General features: G+C 36.6%; 1 long non-coding RNA gene and 1 pseudogene across 1 annotated transcript in view; both read right to left on the minus strand.

Annotated features, from left to right (window-relative positions):
• Positions 1-893: 893 nt before the first annotated feature.
• On the minus strand, positions 894-2676 carry LOC140624774 (non-histone chromosomal protein HMG-14 pseudogene; annotated as a pseudogene).
• A 145-nt stretch (positions 2677-2821) lies between these two features.
• Positions 2822-25897, minus strand: part of LOC140624699 (uncharacterized) — a 28310-nt gene continuing 5234 nt past the window's right edge. The window contains exons 2-5 of the long non-coding RNA XR_012024156.1: positions 17635-17754; positions 9705-9776; positions 4185-7985; positions 2822-4075 (exon numbers count right to left, since the gene is read on the minus strand). This is a non-coding gene — a long non-coding RNA (uncharacterized lncRNA). The remainder of the gene's footprint in view (positions 4076-4184; positions 7986-9704; positions 9777-17634; positions 17755-25897) is intronic.

Below are 25897 nucleotides of genomic sequence, written 5' to 3' on the forward strand. Positions count from 1 at the left end.
TATTTTGGGGGGGCACCTGTATGCAAACATATGGAGAGGGGCAGAGAGAGAGGGAGAGAGAGGATCTTAAGCAGGCCCCACACACAGTGCAGACTCTGAGATCATGACCTGAGCCTAAATCAAGAGTCAGAGGCGTAACTGATTGAGCCCCCCAGGGGCTCCCCCCTCCTGTACTGTAAACATTTATACAAAGGAAGCAGTTAATATAATTATTGTAATGGGCATTTGATATTCTATTGCAAAGTGTCATTATTCATTTAGCTAATCCTTTGTTGAACCTGTAAGTGGTTTTCAATCTTTCACTCTTTCAAATAATGCTAAGATAAATAGCTTATCCCATTACTGAATAAATATTTATGGAGTGCCTACTATATCTCAGGCACTATTCTAGGCAATAAAATATAGGCATCAACAGATGGAAATTCCTGCCCTCACCAGCTTATATCCACAGGGAAAGAACACAGAAAATAAATTAAATGAACAAATTATGTTGGATCTTGAAAGTGATGAGGGCATTGAAGAAAAGTAAAGCAGGGAAGAGCCTGGAGAATGTAGAGGGTGGCAGATGTCATGATAGGGATGGTCTAAGAGGTCCTATGAGAAGGTGACATTTGAACAAAGACTTGGAAAGGTGAGGGAATAGCTGGCCTTGGGTAGAGACATGCCCAGCACAGTTCTGGTCCTGGGAAGAGCAAGCAGTCCGTGTGGGTGGAACAGCAGAGAGATTAGACAGGTAACAGAGTCCAGGTCTTCTACAGCTTTGACAAATTTGGTAAGGCCTCTGAATTTTTTAACTCTAGATGAAATAGGGAGCCCTTGGAGAGATTTATTTTGATTTTTATTTTTTAAAGGTTTTATTTATTTATTTACTTATTTGAGAGAGAGAGGGAGACAGCTCACCAGCAGGGGAGGGGCAGAGGGAGAGGGAGAAGCAGCCTCCCCGCTGGGCAGGGGCCCTATGTGATGCAGAGACTCCGTCCCAGGACCCTGAGATCATGACCTGAACCCAAGGCCACTCCTTAGCCCACTGAGCCACCAGGCGCCCCTACTGGAGAGTCTTAAACAGAGAAACGATATGGATTGACTTGTTAACAGAATTAGTCTTGCTACTGCGTTGGCTGTGATGGGGTAAGAATTAAGGCAGAAGGACCAGTTAGGAAGGGTTGTAATATCACAGGAAAGAGGTGGCAGTGGCTTGGACCATGGTGGTAGCTGAGAGGTTTATGGCAAGTGGTCGGATTCCACATGGATATTTGAAAGTAGAGCTGGAAGGGGATGTTTACAGTGCCACCATCAATACAAATGTATACTTCCTAAATATGTAGTGCGATGTGTTTTTTCCAAAAAAAAAATACTAATACTTTTAAAATGATTCCAAAGTTTACTTTTACTTTCGTGAACAAATCCGATTATTCTCCCACATATTTAGTAATATTACCTCTTGTATAGATGGTCTCTTCCATCTTACTTGGCTCATTTAGCTAATTTCACAGGCATCGCAGTAAACTTCAGATCTTTTTTGTTGTTTTTTTCTTTCATAATTGAGGTGTTATTGGTCATTCTGAGGATCGGAACGCAGAGATTTCAATTTGTGCACAATGTTTAACATCCGTGCTTACATCAAAAGAACCATGTGGCTGTGATTCTTTTCTTAACAGTTAGTCCAGTGACTTTCTAACTTAAAATTTGGAGGCAAATCTTCCCTAACAGGACATCGAGCATCAATACTGCCAAGTGTTGATACGCTGGTACATTATAAGCCCCACTAATTCACTATTTATTATCACATATACTACATGTTCAAATTTTCAACCTTTTCCAGCACATGAACAAAGTCACTGGGAAAAGCGGGCCACCGATCAAAGATGTTACAGAGTGCACGAAATTCTCACAGGGAGAGCCAAGATCAAGGAGTGGTTTTCTTTAGGAAACGATCTACCAAAAATAACACAGGAATAAAAGTAATTTAAAATATTCAAGACATATTAAATGCACGACTGGCTCTGAATCGCCAGTTAGTATGCTTTGTGTTACAGGATAAAAAACTACCCCCATCTATGGAATGTTAAGCTGACACCCAAGACAATCAAAAACCTCTGGTATTCCATATCCTACAATTTTCTGGTTGTACAAACAAAATAAACAGCCAGCAAATGATTTACCTCTTTAAAAAAAAAAAGCATTTACACTTAAACAATGGGATGAGGTTGGATTCTCTGCTTCTTAAAAAAGTATCTTGAGCTACTAAAACCTGCATTTACAAACCAGTTGATAAAAATATTCCTGAAACAGGGAGCACCGATAAGACATGAAATATGACGTTAGTCAGACTTGGCTTCTTTCTCTTCTGCTTCATCAGAAGCTGACTCTCCTTTTGAGCTTCTCCGTTTTCTGCAGAGAAGTCTCTTTTCATTTTTTGGTTAGTCACTTCCTCCTGTTTGCTCTCTGCTCCCCCTTACCCTTTTGCACTTTTTTGTCTGAAGATTCGTCCTTTCCTGCTCCCTTTTTGGGTCTCATTTCCACTTTTGCAGAAGCAGGTACTGACAACCTCATGGATTCCCTCTTGGCCTCCTCCTCTGTGGCCTCCTCAAAGGAGTAGACCTTCCTCCTGGGCCGCCTGGCAGTGGGTGCATGCAGGTGCCTGGCCTCTGCTGTCCTTCCAGCCCCGGAAGATCTTTATATATTTTTTTTCTAAAAGATTTTATTTGTTTATTCATGAGAGACAGACACACAGAGAGAGAGAGAGAGAGAGAGAGAGAGAGAGAGAGGCAGAGACACAGGCAGAAGGAGAAGCAGGCTCCATGTGGGGAGCCCGATGCGGGACTCGATCCCGGGACTCCAGGATTACTCCCTGGGCCCAAGGCAGGTGCTAAACCACTGAGCCACCCAGGGATCCCCAAGATCTTTTTATATTAAAATAACAAAACATATTTTACTTATAGTACTTGCAAACATTGTGGATTATATAATACCTGTCCACGCCAGCTCTTTGTTTCTCATTTTCAAAATAAGCTGTAAAATAACCATGTGGTACTACTGTAAAACTGATCAACTGATCAACAGTACACGAAATACTATTTCAGTTTTGGTATGCATTGAGCAAAATATTAACACTTAAATATTATGGTTTTTTAATTCTAAAATGATATTCCCAGGTAGAGAGGGTCAGAACCCCAAGGAACCAAGCCGGAGCTGCCGTGGCTGGTGTCCTCTGGCTCCATGAGTCATCATGGGTGAGCCCGTGCGGCAGAGAGCTCAACCCTTCATGTGGGAAGCTCACCATCTGTAGCAGCCACTCTGGGTGATTTTCAACTGAATCTTGCTGCTGAATTCTTGGTCTTCCCACATCATTTGATATTTCAAGCAATCTTTTTTTTTTTTTTAAAAGATTTTATTTATTTAGCCATGAGAGACACACAGAGAGAGGCAGAGACACCGGCAGAGGGAGAAGCAGGCACCCTTGCAGGACTCGATCTCAGGACCCCGGGATCATGAACTGAGCCAAAGGCAGAAGCTCAACCGCTGAGCCACACAGGTGCCCCTATATTTCAAGCAATCTTAAAGCTATTTTTCATGTACAGGGTTCACAAATACCAAATTCCTTTCAAGCGCCCTGTTTAGTGTCTATATTAGTTTCCGCAGGCTGCCATAAACAAGTACCACAAACTGGCTTAAAACAACAGAAATGTATTCTCTCACAGTTCTGGAAGCTGGAAGTCTGAAATCAAGATGTCAGTAAGATCATGCTTTTTCCAACAGCTCTAGAGGAGAGTCTGTTCTAAGCCTCTTTCTTAGCTTCTGGTCCTGCAGGCACTCCTTGGCGTTCCTCGGTTTGCAGACACACCATTCTAACATCTGCCTCTGTTGGCACATGACATTCTCCCTGTGTGTCTTCACATCACCTTCCCTCTGTGCATGTCTCTGTGTCCCTTCTCTTCTTACGAGGACACTGGTCATATTGAATTAGGATGCACTCTAATTCAGTGCGATCCCATTTTAACCTGATCTGCACGGACCCTATTATAAATAAGGTCACATTCACAAGTACCAAGGATTAGGGCTTCAGCTTATCTTTCTGAAAAACACAATAAATGCAGAAGCATTGATTGGAGGGAAAAAAATGGCTTCGCAAAGAACCAATCTGAAAAAAAAAAATTCAGAATTAACATTACAGTAGAACCTACCTGTAACTTGAGATGAGATTTGTGATATCCGAAAGAGAAGATGCAAAGCCTCAGCTGTATCGCCTGTCCATCTTTCAAGCCTCAGCTTAATTCCACCTTCTTACCGAAGGCTGTTGAACAACTCTGAGGATTTCTCCTATAACAATATTATTATATCAGGTGTCTTGTTTGTAATCAAATATTCTTCTAAATTATTTCCTTATTGGTTCTGATTGCTTTGATTCCATATTCTCCAACAAAACTGCCATCTTTTGAGGGCAGGCATCTTGGTATTTTTATTTCTCTGGTATCCTCCTGAAACTTCTATCATGGTGTTAGAAACATTTATTGGTTTATACTGAAACTACCCAAGGACCAAGCTTGATTGGATAGCCAGTAAGTTTGACAGAGAGTTGTTTTCCTGACCAATCATCTACTCATCTTTCAAATCACAATGGAGATGTTTCTTCTTTAGGAAACTATTTTGCCACTCACCAAGACTGCTTTAAGTGCCCCTCCTATGAGCTCCCATATTATTACTCTGACCTTATGCTTATCATGTTGCATTTTAATTTCCTGATGACTTGTCTCTCTCCCCTACTAAGTTGTGAGATTCACTGGGGCAGAGCCTGTGCCTTGTCACTATGATCTTCCCAGTGTCCAGAACACTCGTTAGCTTATGGTTGGCACTTAATAACTAGTTGTGGAATTAGTTCAGTGAATGACTAGACACTAAGCGGAATCATCTCCTTTGCCTTGGCTTTATGCTCCCCGTGTGTAAAGTCAACGTGGAGAAATGGTGATGCTAAACAGAGTTTGCTTGCATTTCCAACTGAAGTTAGTTGAACACAGCCAAGGATAGGCAGCTATACCAATGTGGGTTAACTTCCTTTCTGTAGGGCTTCAAGAACTGTGATTAGGCCACTGGTCTCTACCATGGCTCTGGTCAGGTTGGTAGAGGGCTCTACCCTTGAGCTCACTTTTATGCAGGCTATGAGGAGGAATCTGGATGACTTTGTTAAAGTTCAAATGCGTAAAATGTCAGGCATGACAAGACAAAAAGATGTGCTGCTGGTGACAAATCAACAGGAGCCAAGAGGCACAATAGTCAACTTCCATCAATTTATTTCCATCTGTTCATATCCACTTAACTACCCTGAGTTTATTTAGAGACAATTATCCATGGCAACAAACCACAGCGGTCCCTCTGAGGAGTTTGTAATTTTTCATAAAAAGACTCAATGAAAATTCAAAACCAAGAGACATCACAGTATAATTCCCAAACTAGTTATTGTTAACTACAAAATAAAATTAAATCTGCCAAAGGGGAAGTAGTGAAATGAACTCCAGTCTTTTATAAAAGCATTAGGAGGAAGAAGCATAAGTTTTCTCCAAAAGAGACTCCCATGTAGAAGATTATGGATGAAGCCAACAAATCTTACTTGGCTACTGCTCTGGAAATCCTAAATTTCTTCACCTTATCTGAACAAAATCATTTCATTACCTTCAATTATATGAATAAATCAAAATTTTGAGCTTCCTCCTCATTGGTGTATTAGAAACAATTTTAAATGGACATTTTTATGTGAATTATTTTTTCTTCCATCTAAGTTATTTGACAAACTAATTAGCTGGACAAGAATGTGATATACCTCTAATTAGGTTTAATGTACCTTTGGCAAATACTCAATCCAGTCTGAAGGTTTTATAGGCTTGAAATTTCCCATCTTGCTGGGCATTTGATTGAGGTATTTGCTGTTATCTCAGAGTCTATGTACCTACCAAGTCAATCGTTTCTCTAACTTCCTTCCTTGTTCTACCTTAACTGTTTCTGTAAGTGCTGTGACTATCTCTCTAGGTGTCCTGACTGGAAACTTTGGAGTGATTGTGGTAGCCTTATTTTCTTTTAAAACATTAATGTATGTTAGTATTATTTATATTCTTTTTTTAAAGATTTATTTATATATATTAGAGACAGAAAGTGAGCATGGGGAGGAGCAGAGACAGAGGGAGAAACTTGAAAGATTTGTTTTAATTTATTTTAGAGAGAGAGAGTGAGTGGCGGGAGGAGCAGGGAGAGGGACAAGCTGACTCTGCACTGAATGCAGAACTCGATGCGGGACTCGATATCACAAACCCTGAAATCGTGACCTGAACCAAAATAAAGAGTTGGATATTTAACCTACTGCCCCACCCAGGGGCCCCAGCATTATTCGTGTTCTTAATCAAGACTCCATTGCTTTGTAAAAATGTGTTCTTTACTAGGTGTCAAGTGCCCATCATTGCTTCTTTGCATGGTGACCACTGTCATGTGTGTTTTTATCTCACATGTTAATTCTTGTAACAGCCTCCTAATTTATGTTCTTCATTTACCTTACCGTATCACTGATTAATCCTCCCCAAAATATGGGTTTTTTATTCTAAGCACTTTGCTAAAACTGTTTCTCTAACTTCTTTTCCTACTCTCTTCCATTGTAAGGTATTTTAAAGTTTTATTTTCTAATTGTTTCCATGAATCAGAGTGCTTGTATTTCACAGGGATGTTGCATATCAAAGAATCCACCTGCTCTTAGATACATAATAAATCTTAGGTAAAAGCTCAGCATATCAGGCCGATAAAAGCAGAAACACGGTAGTTCAGTGGGAAGGGGAGAATAGCATGTGGGAGAGGTCAACCTGCCAGCCATTCACCAAGACCCAGCTGAAGGATCACTTCCTTCCTGAAGCTTCCCAGATCTCTCCAGCTTCTACTGCTATGAACTCCCTCTAGTCACTGTGCATTTTATTAAATATCATGATGTCTTTTTGACAAATTTTTTTTCTCACTTGCTTTATAAACTCTTAGGAGTGCTGATATAATGCCATGAAAATATTAACTATTGCTAAACAAAATATGAATAACATTTTATTATCTATCTACTTATTCATGTATTTATTATTTCAATTGGTCCTTCTTTGTCTGTCTCTACCTTCACACTAATTTTCAGAAATACTATCCATTCATAAATGTTTGGGGTCTTCTCCAGGATAATTAGGCTGCTTCTCAACTTCTCTTATTGAGTGTTCCAGAAGCCACTTCTTAGATCTAGGATTAGGGTTAGGGCCAGGATTTTGTGGGAAGGGAGCTCCTGCATGACAAGTGATATATAGATATTTAAGTAGTGAGAAGATTACTATCTTCATTCATGAAGAATGAAGGGAAATATCTATGTTTAGCTTATATACTTTGTCAAACGAAACTTTGAACATTGTTTTTCTGACACATGTATAATGTGTATTACTGTCAAAAACAGCGAAGGGCATAAATGGTTTTTAAGTCATAAAATATGTATAGTTACTATGAATTTTCCATATTTGAATTACCTTTTATGTTATTTCCCCTAATAGCATGACCAGTTAATTTGCAAGCAATTCACATTAATAGCTACTGTATACCAGTTAATGTTGGGTATCATACATAAGTTAATTTTTGTTTCTACAATATATAAACACACACAATGCACATCTGAATGTATGGCCTATTTACATTAGGACGAGCCCTCTGTATAAGCCCTCTGTATTATGTTCCTCAAAACAGGAACACAGCTATCACTGTAAACATTTCAAACAAGAAATTTAATATCAGGAATTGGTTACACAGATGATAGAATCTCTAGGAAGCCAAAAGGCAGATGGCAAGACAACGGAGAGGTTTAGTGGCAGCAGGGAGCTCCCGTCACCTGCTAGCCAGACAAGGAGGTGGACTGTGGTCCTACAGCAACTGGAATGCAGTTGGTGATGCTGTCACAGAGGAGACGTAGCCACTGCCAAAGGCGCCACATGCTATGGAGAAGGAAGAGAAACACGACAGCTTACCTGCTTGTACTGTCCTTCAGTCCTTGGCCAATGCCTTCCAATTGGCTGAGTTTACCCAGAAGCTTGGGGGCAGAAGAACCTCGAAAATATTTCTCACAGAACAAAGCAGAGTCAGGGAAGGGGAAAAGGTATTAGGTAGGAGACTAATAGGCACCCTCTTTTCAGGTGATGTACGACCGATATAGGAAAATTTGTAGCTTTATTTGTCTATTCTGGACACTGAAATCCCTGCATTGGTCCCAGGCTTCCATCTATCATAGTTTTTTCTTTTCAATTTCTGAAAAGTTATTTTAGAACACAAAAAGGATAAGAATAAATGTCCTTTTTACAGGATGAACTGTATGCTGCTGTTCATTAAACTAAGATGAACATGATATGCACCTACCTCTTTTACAGACAAATCTGTGATTATTGATATAATTCTACTGTCATACTGTGACCTTCTACTAATCAACAGCTCCCTGACCCCTGACCCTGTAAGTATTTGTGAAACCCTTACATAGGTGTGGTTAAGGGAAAAGTGTGTAGCTTTTTTCTATTCAGAATCGTAACTGAACTATAGATTATTCAGTGTGTGTGTGTGTGTGTGTGTGTGTGTGTGTAACCAGTACTATGCATTTGTTGAATGAATAAACCACTCTGCACTAGAAGGTAAAGCAGGAGCAGAGCAAATATTGGGAAGACCTGGGAAGGGCCTAGAGTCTTTGGGAAGAATAGTTTTCACTTCCAAAAGCTGGCAGCACCTTCCCTTCCATCAGCTGCTAGGAATAAATCATCAGAAGTCACGGCCAATTTCACCTCCATCAACTTCTCCCAAAGGGGAGAAGGGAGTGGAGAATGGAATCAATGTTTGCTGCCCTAACAATTGCAAGATATACTGTAATCTTTATCACCTTTCATGTTTCTTAACAGGCGTCCGAGGTAGAAGTCTTTTTTTTCTTTTTTGCATGTAGTTTTACTTTATTTTTAGTTAATTCTAGCCCCAACATGGGAGACTTAAACTTGTGACCCTGAGACCAAGAGTCTCACGCTCAACCCACTGAGCCTGCCGGGCACCTCTGAGGTAGAACTCTTAAGCTTAAGTGGCAGATTAGAAAATTGATATTAAGAGCAGTTCAGCAATCTACTTAACATCGCATAGTAAGTAAGTAGTAGAGTGAGCTTTACAACCCAGGCAGGGAGAGCTGAAAAAATATTATAGAGTATGTCTTGATTGCTACCCAGGAAGCCTCCAATAACAGAAGCTCGTTAGACAGCTCGCCTTCACCCAGGAACTCAGACCTCATCGCCTAAATGATTACCCCAACCCGTTCCCAATTGTTGGAAATGTTCAATGGGAGGGGAGCTTCTATCTTCAATTTCAGAGAAAATGAAGCCAACAGAAAGCAAATTGAACTGTGATTGGGTAAATATTGGTGTGAAAAGTTTTAAAACAATGTACCAAGGACTGCTTTCAGCTGCAAATGAGAGAGAGAATATGAATATGCAGAGGGGCTCAGGTCATTACAACAGGGACAGGCTAGACTCTGAGGAGAGAAAAGGAAAAATTGAACAATAGAGCTGTAGGCACTAAAGACAGATGTCAACAACTTCACAATTCTTTCCTAGATGTTCCCTCCGATCTTCAACTGTGCATAGGAAAATCAGAGCTGGGGCCCTGGGAGTACAGCTCCTCAGTTCTCTTACTGGGTCATCAGCTCTCCCCTCTGTTGCTGACATCAAGCCTTGAATTGGAATTTGCTTGAGGAAGGGGTTCTTCTGCAAAAGATAAAAACATTTAAACACCACAAATCCAGAATGTTCTTTGTAGCTGTAGAAAAAGCACTGAAATAGGGGTTTGGGGACACAAGTTTATTCTAGCTCTGTCTCCTTCCAGAAAATGGGAGAATCATGTAACCTCTAGAACTTCCCTTTCTCCTTGTCAGTTGGACCAGGATATAAGCACCTCATTAATTTTAGTCCTTTCGGCTCCTGTGCACTGTGATATCTGCATTCGAAGGTGCATTTTGCCCCGACAAATTGATTCTTATCTGTCCTCCTATTTGTTGTTGTCTCTTAAGGAATTTTAAATCTCTGGCACCTATAATATTAGGGGATGACTGAGCATGGTGAGCTGTGGTTAATTCCAGGTTAGCAACATTTTGAGGTGTGGCTGTGAAGTGGTATAAGCACACGTTCCTTCTAATTGCTTTATACTCAACTAAGTTATGAGAAGTGGCTCCAAGACTACCTTCTTCTATGGTTTATAGAGGTGATCACAGATTTTATCAAAATTTTATGAGACCAAGATATCACTATCAGACTCATGCTTATGGGGCCCGCATAAGTTCTTCAACTCCGAGCTACCTGGAAGTCTGGAGGCTGGAACAATCACCCTGCTTGTCCAGAGTGGAGGAGAGATCCCAGGAATGGGCCAGAGGAAAGGCAAGGGGAGGGTGCTTGGTGCCTGTTTGTGCCATAATTCAGGAAATCCACCTAGCAGATACCATATCTCTGTCTATACACTAAGCATTATAGAGCTTTGTCAGCTCCCTGGCCATCCTAATGAAGACTTTATTTTATCTAAGAATTTTATTCAGTGTGAAGTTTCCTTGTAGTGACTTGCATAAGTCCTAGTGGATTTTTTTTTTCCAGGAGCTACTTTTATGATAGAAGTTAAAACAAGTCTATTGGTCCAGTGATGCAAATTTAATTATTTTCCACTGATGTCTTTTTTTAGTTACAAGAATATCCAGAGTGCCTATAATGGGGAATCTTTCTAGGATGTGAATTTTAAGGGACATTTTCATCTGCCTGGGATAGAGAACACATAAAAAGAACAAAAATGAAGTATGGGCTTGACTCCGAATGATCATGTTAGATCGTGTCTGTTACCCATAAGATGCTCTGGGTTTGGGGTGAGAAATGGCAGGATAGGATTGAGCTCATTGATTGGCTCCTAAGCCCCCTCATAGCACAGTGGTAACAAGAGAGATGTACAAATCCAATGTCTTTTTGTTACTCTAGTCATTCAACGAATATATACTTTTTCAGTCGGTTCTATATGCCAAGCATTGTTTTAGCCTAGGAAGACATTGTGTGAATAAGACATCTGGACAATGTCTCTGCACTCATGGATATCGTTTTACTACGGGCAACATGGTAAACAAACAAACACTCCATTATTGCATAATGTAAGTCAGGTGCTGACAAAGCTCCAAGGAAAAAGCAAAGTTGGGTAAGGTGATAGAGCAAGAGGGTTAGGGATAAACATCATGCAGGGTGACATCAGGAGTCCTGCCCGACGAGATGACATTTCAGCAGAGATCTGAAAAGTTGGAAAACTAATAATGTAAATATTTGAAAAAAATATTGTATTTTTTGCTATTCTTATTTTAAAGCCATTATTTGACCATTGCTTCCTACACCTACAATATCCTGTCCCTTGTCAAATTTTAGCATTTAAAGTCCAGTTCATAATACACCTTGGTTCTTGGTATGATCTTGGGTAAAAAGTAAAGGCCCCCATTTTGAGTCTAAAGATCCCTCTCTTAACTTTCACTATGCAACTACTTTTTTTCTATCTTGGGAAAGACAACAAATAAATATGACAATGAAATGGATTGCATGGGGCTGTGTACAAAATATAGTAAGTCGTCCAAGCAACATTTTTGTAAAGGTTTTCTTTGCACAGAAATTATTCTTCCTTCATTTGTTAATGCTTATATTAAAGTCTAGAAAAAGTCTAGCCCACTGCAACTGCCTTAAATGAGATTACTTCCCATTATGCCTCCATGGGTATTCATTACAGACCCATGGTGAGTGTGGCAGGTAGAGCCTCACATCTGTCCCCAAGGATGCGTGAATGGATGCCTTGAACTCCCTCAACTTTTCTTAAGGCAGTTTTTAAAAATTTTGGTACAAAATACCACATAACAAAATTTATTATCTTAACCATTTCTAAGTGTATATGGCTCAGTAGTGTTAAATATATTCACATTGTTGTACAACTGGTCTCTAGAACTCCTTCATTTCACAAAACTGAAATTCTACCCATTAAACAATGACTCCCCATTTCCCTCTCCCCTCAGCCATGGCAACCGCCATTCTACTTCCTATTTCTATGAATTTGACTACTCTAGATACCTAATATAAGTACATTTAAACAGTATTTATCTTTTTGTGACTGGCTTTTTTTTTCTTTGCATAAAGTCCTCAAGATTCATCCATATTGTAGCATGTGTCAGAACGTCCATCTATTTCAAAGCTGAATAATATTCTAGGGTGCGTGTGTGTGTGTATGTATAATATATATATGTATATGTATGATATGCAATTTGTTAATTACATTTGTTATTCCATTCATGAAGCAGTTTTATTGAAGGATAATAGGTACAAAGTGAACTACACACATTTAAAACATTCAATTTTATAAGTTTAGACATATGAATACGCCCATGAAACCACCAGTACGATCAGGATAGCCAACCTACCCATCACCTGCAAAAGTTCCCTCATGCCCTTTTGTCATTACTTCCGTTCTTACCATCTCTCAGTCTTCAGGCAACAACTGATCTTCCATTTGCCTATTTTAGAATTGTTTCTGTCATTCAGTATAATTATATTGAGATTCATCCATGTTATTGCATATATAAACAGTTCACTCTTTTTATCACTGATTAGTATTTCATAGTACCAATATACAATACCTTGTTCATCTATTCACCTGTGACAGATATTTGAGCGATTTCTAGTTTTTGTAAATTATACACACGTGAGTATTACAACTACAATTACAGATACATGAATGCATGAGCATTCACTCTTAAGTCTGTATGGAAAGTCCTTTATTTCTCTTGGTTACATATCTAGGCTTGGAACGCCACGATGATATGCTAAGTGTATGCCCAACGTTTTAAGAAATGTCAAAACTATTTTCCAAAGTGATTAAACAATTTTATACTGTAATATATAATAGCTCCAGTTCCTCTACATGCTTGCCAATACTTGATAGGGTCACTGTTTTAATTTAGCCAATCTAGTAAGTGAACAGTGGTATATTACTCTGGTTTTAATTTGTATTTCCTTAATGACAAGTTAAGGTGAGAAAAAATGAGCATCTTTTCATGTGTTTTTTGCTTTGGTGAAGTGTCTGTTCAAATCTTTGGTTCATTTTTTATTGAGCCATTTGTTTTCTTATTATTAAGTTTGGAGCTTTTATAAATATATTCTGGATACAAGTCCTTTAGCAAATGTATGATTTGCAAATACTTTCTCCCAGTCTGTGGCTTACATTCTCATTCTGTTAACTGCACCTTCCAGAAAACAGAAGTTTTTATTGTGATAAAATCTAATTTATGTATTATTGTGTTCTGTCAATGATACTTTCAATGTCATTTTGAAAAAGTCTGAGCCTAATCCAAATTCATAGACATTTTCTTCTGTGTCTTCTTTCAGGAGTTTTATATTTTAAGTTTTGCACTTAGGTTTATTTTTTAGTTTATTTTTTACGTATAGGTATAAAGTTTTTTTCTGTTGCTTTTGGTTTCGTCCTATTTTGCTTGTTTGTTTTCATTTTGGCATAAGCATATCTAATTATCCAAGCACTGTTTGTTGAAAGGCTATTCATTCTCCATTCAATTGATCTTGCGTTTGTCAAAAATCAGTTTTCTTTATAGGAGTGTGACTATTTCTGGACTCTATTTTGTTCCACTGATCTATTTTCATGGCAATTCTGCACTGTCTTGATTATATAACTTGAAGAAGTCTTAATACCAGAAAGTCCTTTTAAAGTTATTTTAATTAGTCTCTCCTTTTTTCATTGCCACATGAATTTTAAAACTAGCTTGTCAGTTTCTTAGAAAATGCTGTTGGGGTTTAGGATGGGATTGTGTTGCATCTATAGTTCAATTTTTCAAATATTGGTAATAAAAACATTCAGTTTTTTGACACAGGAACATGGTATAGTTCCCTTTATTTCTTTAATTTCTCTCAACAGTATATTATAGTTTGCAATGAACAGGTCTTAAATATATTTTGTTTGATCTATCCTTAAGTATTTCATATATTTTTGATACTACTGTAAATGGTATTTTAAAATTGAAATTTCTAATTTTTTACTAGTACGTAGGAAAATAATTGATTTTTTTATAACATTTTATTCTGCAAACTTGATAAACTCACTTATTATTTCTCGTAGTGCTTTTGTACATTCCATAGAATTTTCTGCATAGACAATCATGTTGTCTGTGAATAAAGACAATCTTATTCTGCTTTCCAACCTGGATGCCATTTATCTATATGTGTTATCTATCTGTCTGTTTGCCTTTGTTTCTGCCTTATTGTACTGGCTAGGACAGTGTTGAATAGGACTGGTAAGAAAAAACATTCTTCTATTTTTCCTCATCATAGGGGAAAAGTATTCAGTGTTTCAAGATTAAGTATGGTATTAGCTCCATGGTTTTTGTTTTTAAAGATTTTATTTATTTATTTATTTTCTAGCTATTTGAGAGAGAGAGAAAGAACATGAGTGGGGCTGGGGGGAGATGGGAAGAGGGAGAGGGAGAAGAAAGCTCCCTGCTGAGCATGGAGCCTGACCCAGCTAGACCTGAGGACCATGAGAGCTGGGCCTGAGCCAAAGGCAGACACTTAACCAACTGAGCCACCCAGGTATCCCTAGTTACATGTTTTTCGTAGATATCCATACTAAATTAGGGAGGATTCCTTGTATTCTTTTTGTGCTGGGAGTTTTTGTTAGGAATGGATGTTTGAGGTTGTCAAATAGTTATTCTGCATTTCATTAAAGGATCAAATGTTTTTTCTTTGATTAGCTTGTAAATCTGATTAATTTTATTGACTAATTTTTAAATGTTAAACCAATTTTGCATTCTCAGGATAAACCCCAGTTGCATATGATTTATATATTGCAGGGTTTGATTTACTAAATTTTAAAAATAATTTAAATACTTATACACATGAAAAATATTGGTCTTATATTTTCCTTCCCCTTACTGTCTTTGTCTGGTTGGATATCAGAGGATTCTGTTCTTATTGTAGAATTTCTATTGTTTCCTTCTTAATTATTTAGAGAATTAATTAATAAGGTCATCTGAGTGCAGTTTTCTTTGTAGACAAGTTTTTTTTTTTCTGTAAAAAAAATCTATTTAGTAGACAGGCAGCTATTTGGCTTAATTTTTTATATGTTTATTTCAAAGAATTTTTCCATTTCTTGTAAGTTAAATTTATGAGCATAAAGTTGTATGTGAAATCTCATGATTTTATTTTCAGCATATATAGAATCTGTAATGATGTTACCTCTCTTATTCCTGATATTAGTAATATATATTTTTAAATTTTTTTCTATTTAGTCAGTCTGGTATTTATCAGTTTTACTGATCTTTCCAAAAAAGCAGTTTTTTGTTTGTTTATATTTTTGGTACTCTCTATTGTTTTTCTGCTTTCTAATCATTTACTTATCCTCCGATGTTTCTTTTGCTTTAAGTTTTAATTTTCTAATCTTAAGGATTGATTTGAAATGTTTCCTCTTCTCTTATATAATCATTAGGCGCTATAATTTTCCTTCTAAGCAATGCTTTAACTGCATTCTAATTTTTTTTTTTAGATTTTATTTATTTATTCATGAGAGACACAGAGAATGAGGCAGAGACACGGGCAGAGGGAGAAGCAGGCTTCTCCTTGTGGGAAGCCCAATGTGGGACTTGATCTTAGGACCCTGGGTTCATGACCTGAGCTAAAGGCAGACACTCAACTGCTGAGCCACCCAGCCATCCCTGCATTCTACAAATTTTAATTCATCTTCATTCTTATTTGACTCAAACTGCTTTCCAATTTCCTTCTTGATTCCTTCCCTAGCCCATGTGTTACCTAGGAGTGTGCTAGCTGATTTCAAAGTATTTGGAATTTTCTCCAATTTTTCATTTCTTTGAACCTCAAACATAGTGTTTTGAGGATTACTTTATAGAAGGCATCATAGACACATCTCGTGGTGTCCTAAAGTTTCTGTTTCACTGTTTCTATTTTAAATTAAGCACAAAAGGAATACCTGGCTTCTACTTCTGGTTATTATGGCTGCATTTTTTCTTTCCTACCAAGAAAATTATTAAAGTAGGAATAAATACATGAATAGATAACATAAGACATAAGAAAACAATACACTTTTGAAAGTCCAGGAAGGAAGTAGGTTCTAAACAAAAAGAACTTGAGGACCCAAGATCTTAGAAAGAAGTCATAGCATACACCTTTGTTGTGACACCAATTATCCAGTGCACTCACTTCTACATGTTGAAGATATATATATATATATATGGCTTTCTGCCTAAGAGTCTTTGTCTTCCTGAGGGAATGCATATGTCTCATGTGTGGGGAAACTGTGAGCTCTGAATATTCAAATCTCCCAAAGCAACCTCATCTAGTGATGGCTAGGGAGTTAGTATATAATTAACTTGGCTTGTGTTTTGTTTGGCTAACATATCTCTGAGTCTTAATCTATATTGTCCATAGTTTTAGATCATAATATGCCTTTCAAAAAAAAATAATATGCCTTTCAGAAAACGATTAAATTAAAACGATTAAATTCCCTTTGAAAAAAGATAAAAACCCCAAAGTCCCTACATTATTCCATTTTCTCTCTTCTTCTATTATTTATTCAAAATAGTCATGCAGTTTGGGAAGGAAGAATGAATAGACTGAAAACCAATAGAGAAAAACAACATAAATAGATCCATAGATTATCAGTTTATTATTATTATTGGGCACTGATATTTAAAAAGTGATATAACTGTACATTTGGTATAAAAGAAGAGAGTTTTAGAAAACAGAAATACAGGACCAGAAAAAGTATCAAACTTAAAGAGGGATTGAAAGGTAGAAAACACAAAAGAAAAGGTAAGAGACTATAGGATATGTGAAAAGGTCCAACATATGTGTAAGTAGAATCCTAGGTGAAGAAGAGATAAAAAGAAAATGGAAAGAAGCAATTTTTGAGGAAAGAATAGCCAAGAATTTTCCAAAACTAATGAAAGACATCAATCCACAGTGTAAGAAGTTTAGTAAATCCAGGAAGGACTAATATATATATATATATATTATAATAATATAATAATATATATATATATATATATATATATATATATATATATATATATATATAAAGCCTTCTTAGATGTATTATAATAAAACAACTGAAATTAAAACAAGGAAGATCATTCATGTAGTCATAGGGGCAGTGAATATTCATTAACTTCAAAAACGCAACAATATATCAACAACATATTCCTTGAAAGAAATAAAGGCATTGGGCAGTTAAATCATTTTTTAAAAGCTTAAGATGGTAACAACAGCTTGTGGTGTGTGTATGTGTGAGTGTATGTGCATGTGCGTGTGTGCTCTTTTGCTAAAATGGCAGAGTTCAGTATTTGTGACAGAGACCATATGGCCTGCAAAGCTTAAAATATTTACTATCTAGCTCTTTATAGAAAACATTTTCTGACCCCTGTAGATATTCTTACTATTTACAAAGCTAATTAGTTGTAATGCTTTAAAGCAAATTCTATTACCTAATGGATTGAAAGTCATGCCATTTTGTCTATAGATAAGAGAATCAAGTATAGTACTGTACCTGTGTTCTGGGGCTAGTACTAGATCCTGGAATTAGTGAAGTCTAATGGGTAAATCCATGTCAGGGACTAGGAGATTCTGTGTTTTTGACTGGCTATTTTCTTCTCTGGAGCTTCTTCATCTATGTAATAGAAATTAAATTTCAGTGCCTGATTATTTCAAGGGTCACATCATATCACAAATTATATGATAATAAATGTAAACATTGTAGCAATTGAATATTATTAGCATTAGCTTTGCATTCAAACAGGAAAAGATATAGATGGCAGACTGTTAATACAACCACAAATTTCTGCATAACTTCTAAGTTGGTTTTTTTGGTTAATTTATTTCATCCATCTTAGTTGATCTTTCCCACAGGTGATCAGAATAACTACATAATTAATTTGGCCTTTAACAAAATCTGTTATGTTATCCCTTTGTCTCCATCCAATTGCCCTCTTTCTTTTGTCCTCTTTCTCCATTTTATTGTCATTATCAGTGCCATTTATTGAACACTACTATATAGTATATACTGTATTAAATATGTGATACAAAAAAATATGTGATACACAATACATAATCCTTACAACAGCGATATGAAGTACACATTACTACCCTTATTTTATAGATGAAGACATTAATATAAAAATCATTTAAGTATTGAGTCCAAGGTTGCAAAATTAAGTGGCAGAGCTGAAGTTTAAACTCTAGTCTGACTCTGCAGTTTGCAGTGTTATCATGCATCTTCTCTCTCCCTTCTACTATTTATTGCAACTGAGTTTAGGCTTCATGCCTTCTCCCTCTTCGTATTGTCTGTGTTTAGGTGAGTGCTCTGCATAGAGTAACCCCATTATAATAGCTAATAAAAATTAGTGAAAAGTAATGCTAATTAATATGATAGAATTTTAAAAGTGAATAAATGAAAACCATGGCCAATTTGGGCTAAAACTGGGGAATGCTGTGGTCAGGCTAGGTTTAGAAAATACTAGGTTAAACAGATTTCCTTACAGCATGACTTTTCAAAGATTTTAAGAAGAAACATGTGCTGTGTATCTCATCGAGTTGATAGCTGTGGCATGTAGCACTCATTAAGGGTATTTGAGCACAGAATTCCTTTTTGGTAAGCACTTTCTTGGACTTTGAAAAGTTTAAATTAATTTATAAAAGTAAATGGATTTAAAAACTGTTAACAAGCTGTATTTTTAAGCAGTGAAATATTAGATTTTATTCAGCAAGCAAATGAATATTTTCTTCAATTTGAGCATTTTCAGAGCAGAGCATAATTTGCATGAAGCAGCAATTTACAAAAGCAATATCGCTATTAAATATGACCTTTTGACTTTTCGAACAAATTCCTCATTAATGCCTATGGACTACATTTTATATTAAACACAAAAACAAAGATATCATTAATGAGGTGCTCGTAGAGGGACAGGAAGACCTAAGGCAACTTAACTTGTTCAGAAATTGTGAGGAATGAATGGGGTACAAACCAGTAGTTACTCCTATTTGGGGAAAAAATATCCTGGAGAGAGTGGTTGTTCCATCTATTCTTAACGTGTGATGTAATTCCATCTTGGACATAAAAACTCCAATGATATGAATTTATGCCAATTACTTCCCAGTTTAACTGGACATGTGCTGGAGTAACTGGAAATTTAAGTTAAAACTTCAATGGAGTAATCAGTTATTTTAAGTAACAATTAATACAATCATCTTACAAACAAGTGATCCGGATGTTTGCATTTGATTTTACTGATGACTGAATCCAGCGATGGTTCTGGTACTATATGAGGGTAGCCTTAGACATTTGCTGTATTGTCAGATGGCATGGGCAAGCATGGGGTGGTGGTGAAGCCAAACTCTGTACAGCAATAAGAGTGCACAAAATCTGTATTACAGCATACAAATTCTATTTATATATTTCTTCACTTTCATTTAACCAGACCTAATCATCTTCAGTGTCTGCAAAGCATGCTGGACCCTAAGGTAACTCTCTCCTAGGTGACTCTGATTTTAATTAAGGTTGCATGTGCTACCTTAGTCTCTACAAAACTCCATGATCTAGAGGGAGGAAGAAAGAACTAGACCATTCAATGAAATATTGCTCTGTGGTGGTAAGTTTTATGGCAGAGGTAAGACTAAACAAAAGATGGAGCATTAGAAAGGCAAAAGGGGAAGTAATGGCTGAACTATGACTTGAAGAATGAGTGGAAATAAATGAAGCAGAAAAAGGGAATAAGAAACTCATAAAGCAAAGGCTTTAGGAGAAATTCTTAGGGAGGAAAAATGTGCTAATTAAAAGCTATTACAGAGATGGGTACATTTGACAAATTCTGAGGAATTCAATATGGCTTAGAAGATAGTAGGGACACTACTAATTTGATGTGTCAGCTTGCCTAGGCCGCAGTACTCAGATTTTTGGTCAGACATTATTCTTCTGTGAAGGTACTTTTTAGATGTGATCAACATTTAAATCAGCAGACTCTGAGCAAAGAAGATTACTCTCCACAATGTGGGTGGGCCTTGTCCAATCAGTTGAAGGCCCTAATTTTTAAAAAGACTGACCTCTCTTGAAGAAGAGGGAATCCTACCACAAACCATCTTTAGACCTGAATGGCAACTCTTTCTGGTTTCCATCCTGCCAGCCTACCCTGAAGATTTTGGATTTGTCAAGACTCCATAATTGCATGAGTCAGTTTTTTTGACATAAATCTCTTTTTCCCTAAACATCCTATTGGTTCTATTTCTCTGGAGAAACAGATTGACTGGTACAGATACACATAGGAGAGAAACAAAAGATGAAAGGCAAGAGAGTATGATTAAAGGATTTTTGTTCTTTTGTTCTTTTTATTTTTTACTGACACATAATACACATTAAAAAAAAGTAAACTATTCTAAGTGTTAATTCTCTTTGTAGAAATTCACATGAACATGTACACTCAATCAGGACCTAGATAGAAAAATGGGACATTACCATCACCCTCTGTCTCATACTATCTCCAATTCCCATGAGTAACCACAGTTGACTTCCAAGAGCATAGCTTAGTTTTACATGTTTTTGAATTTCATTTGAATGTTTATACATACAAACATTTTATTGCTATATAAAGTTTAGTTTGTTTTTTCCCATTGCTATATAATATTGCATTGTGTGAATATGCCACAATGTTTTCATCCATCCAAAAGGTAGACATTTAGGTGATCTCTAATTTTTAGCTATTTTGCACAGAACTATTATAAGCATTCTAATATATGTCATTTGGTGAACATATGAATGCATTTCTGTTGGTTATATTCACAGAACTTGAGTTGCCAGATTATCAACTGGCGATTGATTATATTACTATAGACATAGTAGCATAGAAATTCCATAGAATCACAAGAATGTAACTGATCAAACTAGCCTTTTAGATAGATCTTTCTCATAGTAATGAAAAGAATGGATGAAATAGTGGTGAGAATAATCTAAGTGAGAATTGATGAAGACTTAAACTTATGCATGTAGGTGAGATAGAAATTAAGAGATAGATATGAGAGCTATTTGGAGGGCAAATGGTTGGACTTGATGACCTAATTGGACATAGGTATGAGACCAGGATGACTTCCATGTATCTAGGTAAGTGGGTATTGGTGCCATTCGTGGCACCAATTGATACATGAAGTTCCTAGCTTCGTGTATCAATTGCAATACATTCCAACAGCTGTGTGCATTGGCACCTATGGAGAGTAAAAACAGAGTGGGTCTGAATTTATTTCTGTCATAGAGGAGTCCTATGCTCTTGGGCTAGTTATTTCACATCTAAGAGGCAGTTTCTTCACCTGTAACACAAGGATAATAACATGCATCTTCCATGATTCAATGAGATCAAGCATGTGAAGCATCTATTATTGCCTGACACCCAGTGATGTTAAATAACAGCCATTATTATTGTTATATTTACTTATTACATTTTAATGCTTTCTCCTACTTCTGTTCTCAAACAGGAGAAACCACTTTTTCTTCCAACCTCCACAATATACCCTAAAATTTGAGCATTTAGGTGTTAAGTAAAAAAAATGACACTGTATTTAGCAGCCTGAATCAGGCCCAATCACCACCCTAAAGCCACTTATGATTTAAAGTAAGGATGTTTGCACTGGTTGTCTGATATAATTCTTGTTTTTTCCATGGCCAAACTATTCAATTTTAGTATTATCTGCCATTTCACCCCATTTATGAATACCTATCAATCACTAGCTATCATTGATCTACTTTTATTAAGCTATTTTTCATATTATATACATAAGGTTATGGATAATTAAGATATTGCCAGATATATTAATAATAATAAATTATTATTCCCATTCATCACTTATCAGTATGCTGTCATATTATAATAAAAAGCCAACTTTTCATTTAATCAAGCTTGTTTTAATAATATTAATAATATTACAAAGAAATTTTCATAGTTTTTCTCATTTTTGTCTAAAATAGATTAATAAATTTTTGCATTGTTGGCAATATAAATGGAATTAACTCGGCTCTCTGATACAAATTTTGCAAGGAGTATCTCTGTAAAATATGAAATGTAGCTTGATCCCATGTCTTGGAAAGAATGTTAGTAGAACTAATGTACAGGCCGCTGTGCATCTACAGAAGATAGATTTTCCAGGTCACAAAGTTTGGAGCTAAAAAGAGCCAACAGGACTCAGCTAAGTGGCCACAGCTGTTGAACTGGGGCAGACTAGGTGTATATTGAATGAGAATGGAAATGCCACTAATACGTGGATTCTTGCTGTTTCACCCACACATGGTGGGAAAAATTGGCATGGTTATTGCTGAAACCTGCCCTGGGGTATTGATTTAGGGAGTCTGCAGGTTTTCTGAAAGGCTTACCAAATTTCCAGCAAGTGCACTGAAGTTCATTGAATCTATTCATCCTACTCAAGCTTTTCCCAGACAGTCAGTCCCTTGTTCACCATCTCAGTGGCCTAGGAATACACCAGCTTCTGCTGCTTAGACTCACTTTATAACAATCTATCTCTGTGAAAAGTCTAGCCAGAGAGATTAAAAAATAGAGGAAATATTTATTCAATTTCTTTCAAGTCTGCTGCCTCATTTCTTGCCGACTGAATAATTTTGGGTGCTTGGCATGTGAACTAATGTAAAGGGACAAAGCAGAAGGAGTCCCAATCCAGTCATGTAATCACAAACGCTGGGAGCAGGGTTCTTGACCCTAGTTGCAAAGAATCCCCTGGGGAGCTTTTAAATATTTCTGGCATGGCCCCGCCATGGCCAATTAAGTCACAATCTCTGAGGATGTGTTTTGGGCCCTGGGATTGTCTTAGCTCCCAAGAAGATTCCAATTTGCACCCAGGGTTGAGAACAATAGCTATGTTTCCTAAGGTGATTTACAGACCATGCAAAGCACCTTAGAGATCATCTAATCCAATATATGGAACACATCAAACTAGCTCTGGATAACACGGAGAGGAGCATTCCAGACTTCTACTCATTTGCCCTCCTACAAGGATCAAGGAGGCAACTGTTCAAATTATTGAATGAAAATAATTATTGAGTTGCACGCTTATTATTACCAAGGTGGGAATATAAAATCAGAGAATTTAGTGACAAAGTAACACAGCCTGGAAAAGATCAGTCATGCCTCCTGATTTCCATTCTTGTGCTCAGTTCACTTTTCCATATTGCTTTAAGCCATGTTAACATGAACTGAGAGGGCTTATCTCTAAAACAACTGCCAGAATGATAACCATGAGAAATTTGAAAGCAGTGAGTTCAAGTACTTTGTAAACGAGAACTAACTTTGCATTACATTTTCATCATATGTGTAAGAACGTTACATTGGCATTTTTATTCTGGCTTTATTTCTGCCTAGGTCTGAATTAATTTGCAAGACAGACTTTAGTCTCTAATCCAGTGGAGATTCTTACTATCTTGTTTTGTTAGAGTTAGTGATTATTGAAAGGTCATTTGTACCCATGAATGTTCTTTCCCCACTTTGCAGGTGACAAGATGGAAGAAGCCAATGACTGGTCATTGCAGAAGAAAGAATGAGAGCCCCAGGCTGAGGAAGAGCCAATGGGATGATGGAGCCAACTGTGAACTAAGGCAGCTGCCAGGGGTTCTGTGATGAGCAAATGGATTCTTTTTTTATGTAGCCTCTATTCACATTTTTATGTTTGATTTTGTCCTTTGATTATAATGACAGGTTGTGGTTACATATTATTAGAGATGAATACTAAAGAAGTGACTAAATAAAAGGGCAAGAAATTGAGGATGATTGGTGTCATCCCAGCAGGGAAGGAAGGCAGACAACAATATCTTTTTATTCTCAGTCTCAAATGCTACATGTACCTGACCCGGAATAAGCTTAGAATATTTGCTTTATTCCGTGGTGCTTTTGTGCTGCTGTCCAATGAACAGAGGCTATGGCTGGTGGAGGGCAATTCCATCTCTGCAAACCTGAGGCTATTGAACATATTTATCTATAATGACATATATATTTTATGGGTATATGCTGTGGCACTTATTCCTCCATTTCTGAAGTTCTTCTCTCAAACCCTTTATTCCTCCTTTCCACAATTCAGCCACAATCAAATCCCTTCTAAGGAGAGAAAATGAATCACTTTTTCTGTCTTGGGAATACTGTATGTATCAAAGCTGATTTGGGGGGCGGGACCTGAAATTTTAGAAATCTTAGGGAATTGGGTATTAGAGTCTAAACCTTATAGCTACATCACCTTGGTCTTGGTAATTGATTTGCTCTCAAATTTCAGGTACCTTCTTTTCTTTGAGATATTTAGATTTTTGCATATACCAAGGGGAAACTCTTGTCAATGGACACCAGGAGTCACATACAGGAATGTTCACAGCAGTGATGTTTATGATAACAACATTAGATTGAGACCAATCTAAAAGTCCTTTGAAAGGAGAATGATGAAACTGAGACAAATGGATACAATTGAGTACTACACAACAGTGACAGTGAAAACTATCACCATTTGCATTTATCTTGGACATATGTCCAACATTTTTCATGTATGAACTCATACGTACCTCTGTGGACATATCAATTCATATGACGATTTTAGAAAATAGTTTATTATTATCTGATACTGTTGGAAATATAATAAACATTGCAGTGTGTTTACTATGTACCAGTTGTTTTCCTAACTATACAAATACTAATTCATTTTATCTTTAAAAGTTAAGGTATGTACTGTCATTTTAATTTTATATATGAAGGAACTGATGCAGAGAAGTTGGGTACCTTGGCCAAAATAAAAAAAAAAAAAAAAACAAATAAAAAACAGCTAATTGGTACAACCAACACTGAATTCAGGCAGTCTAGCTTCAGAGTTCATCTTAACTGTTGTATCATGCTGACCCTTCCAACTAGTGAATCCCGTAATTTCACTTACTGACATATCCCATAGTGTAATTTTGCCCATAATCTAAAGAGATGAGTATGTTTACAGCAATTATGTTGATAATAAAAAAAAATTTAAGACAACCCAAAAATCCATTGATAAGAGAATGGATGAATAATTGAGATATAAGCATTCAAAATCATAGTATAAAATAGTGAAAACTGTTTAACTGTACCATTCGAATCAATATCAAAGTAATGTTGAATGATAAAAGGGCAGAGAACATACATCATGTAAAAACATATATGTTCAAATACATACAAAACTAATCAGTATATATTTATATGTGCATTAAGACTATAAAGTTTGAGAGAAACATGGGTGGCTCAGTTAGGTATGCGTCCGACACTTGATTTCAGCTCAAGTCATGATCTCAGAGTTGTGGGATCAAGTCCCATGCTGGGCATGGAGCCTGCTTAAGATTGTCTCTCTCCCTCTCCTTCTGCCCCTCCTCCACCAAAAAAAAGTCTATAAAGTTTGCATATCACACTGCCACAAAAGACAATGGCCAATAACTTCTTAAAAAACAGTTCTACTTCACTTGAATTTTTAAAAAATGTACGATTAAACACATAAAGCAATATAAATTTTTTCTTCACTTATTGCATTGAGAAAAATTCTGCATGTTCGCAAATTATGACTTTTAATGAGACAATTTAAAAATATATATTAAAGATTTTTTCATTGATTTTCAAAAACAATTTTTTGTAAAAAGTTTATGTGAGAAATTCATCAAAGATATGTACTTTTTTGCATAACTTTTTTTGAAACTAATTTATTTATAAAATGAAAAATTGGAAATAAAGTATATTCACCAGGGCTGCCATAAGAAACTATCAGATTGGGTA

Source organism: Canis lupus, chromosome 35 (genome assembly GCF_048164855.1).
Source record: "Canis lupus baileyi chromosome 35, mCanLup2.hap1, whole genome shotgun sequence".
Classification (NCBI taxonomy): domain Eukaryota; kingdom Metazoa; phylum Chordata; class Mammalia; order Carnivora; family Canidae; genus Canis; species Canis lupus.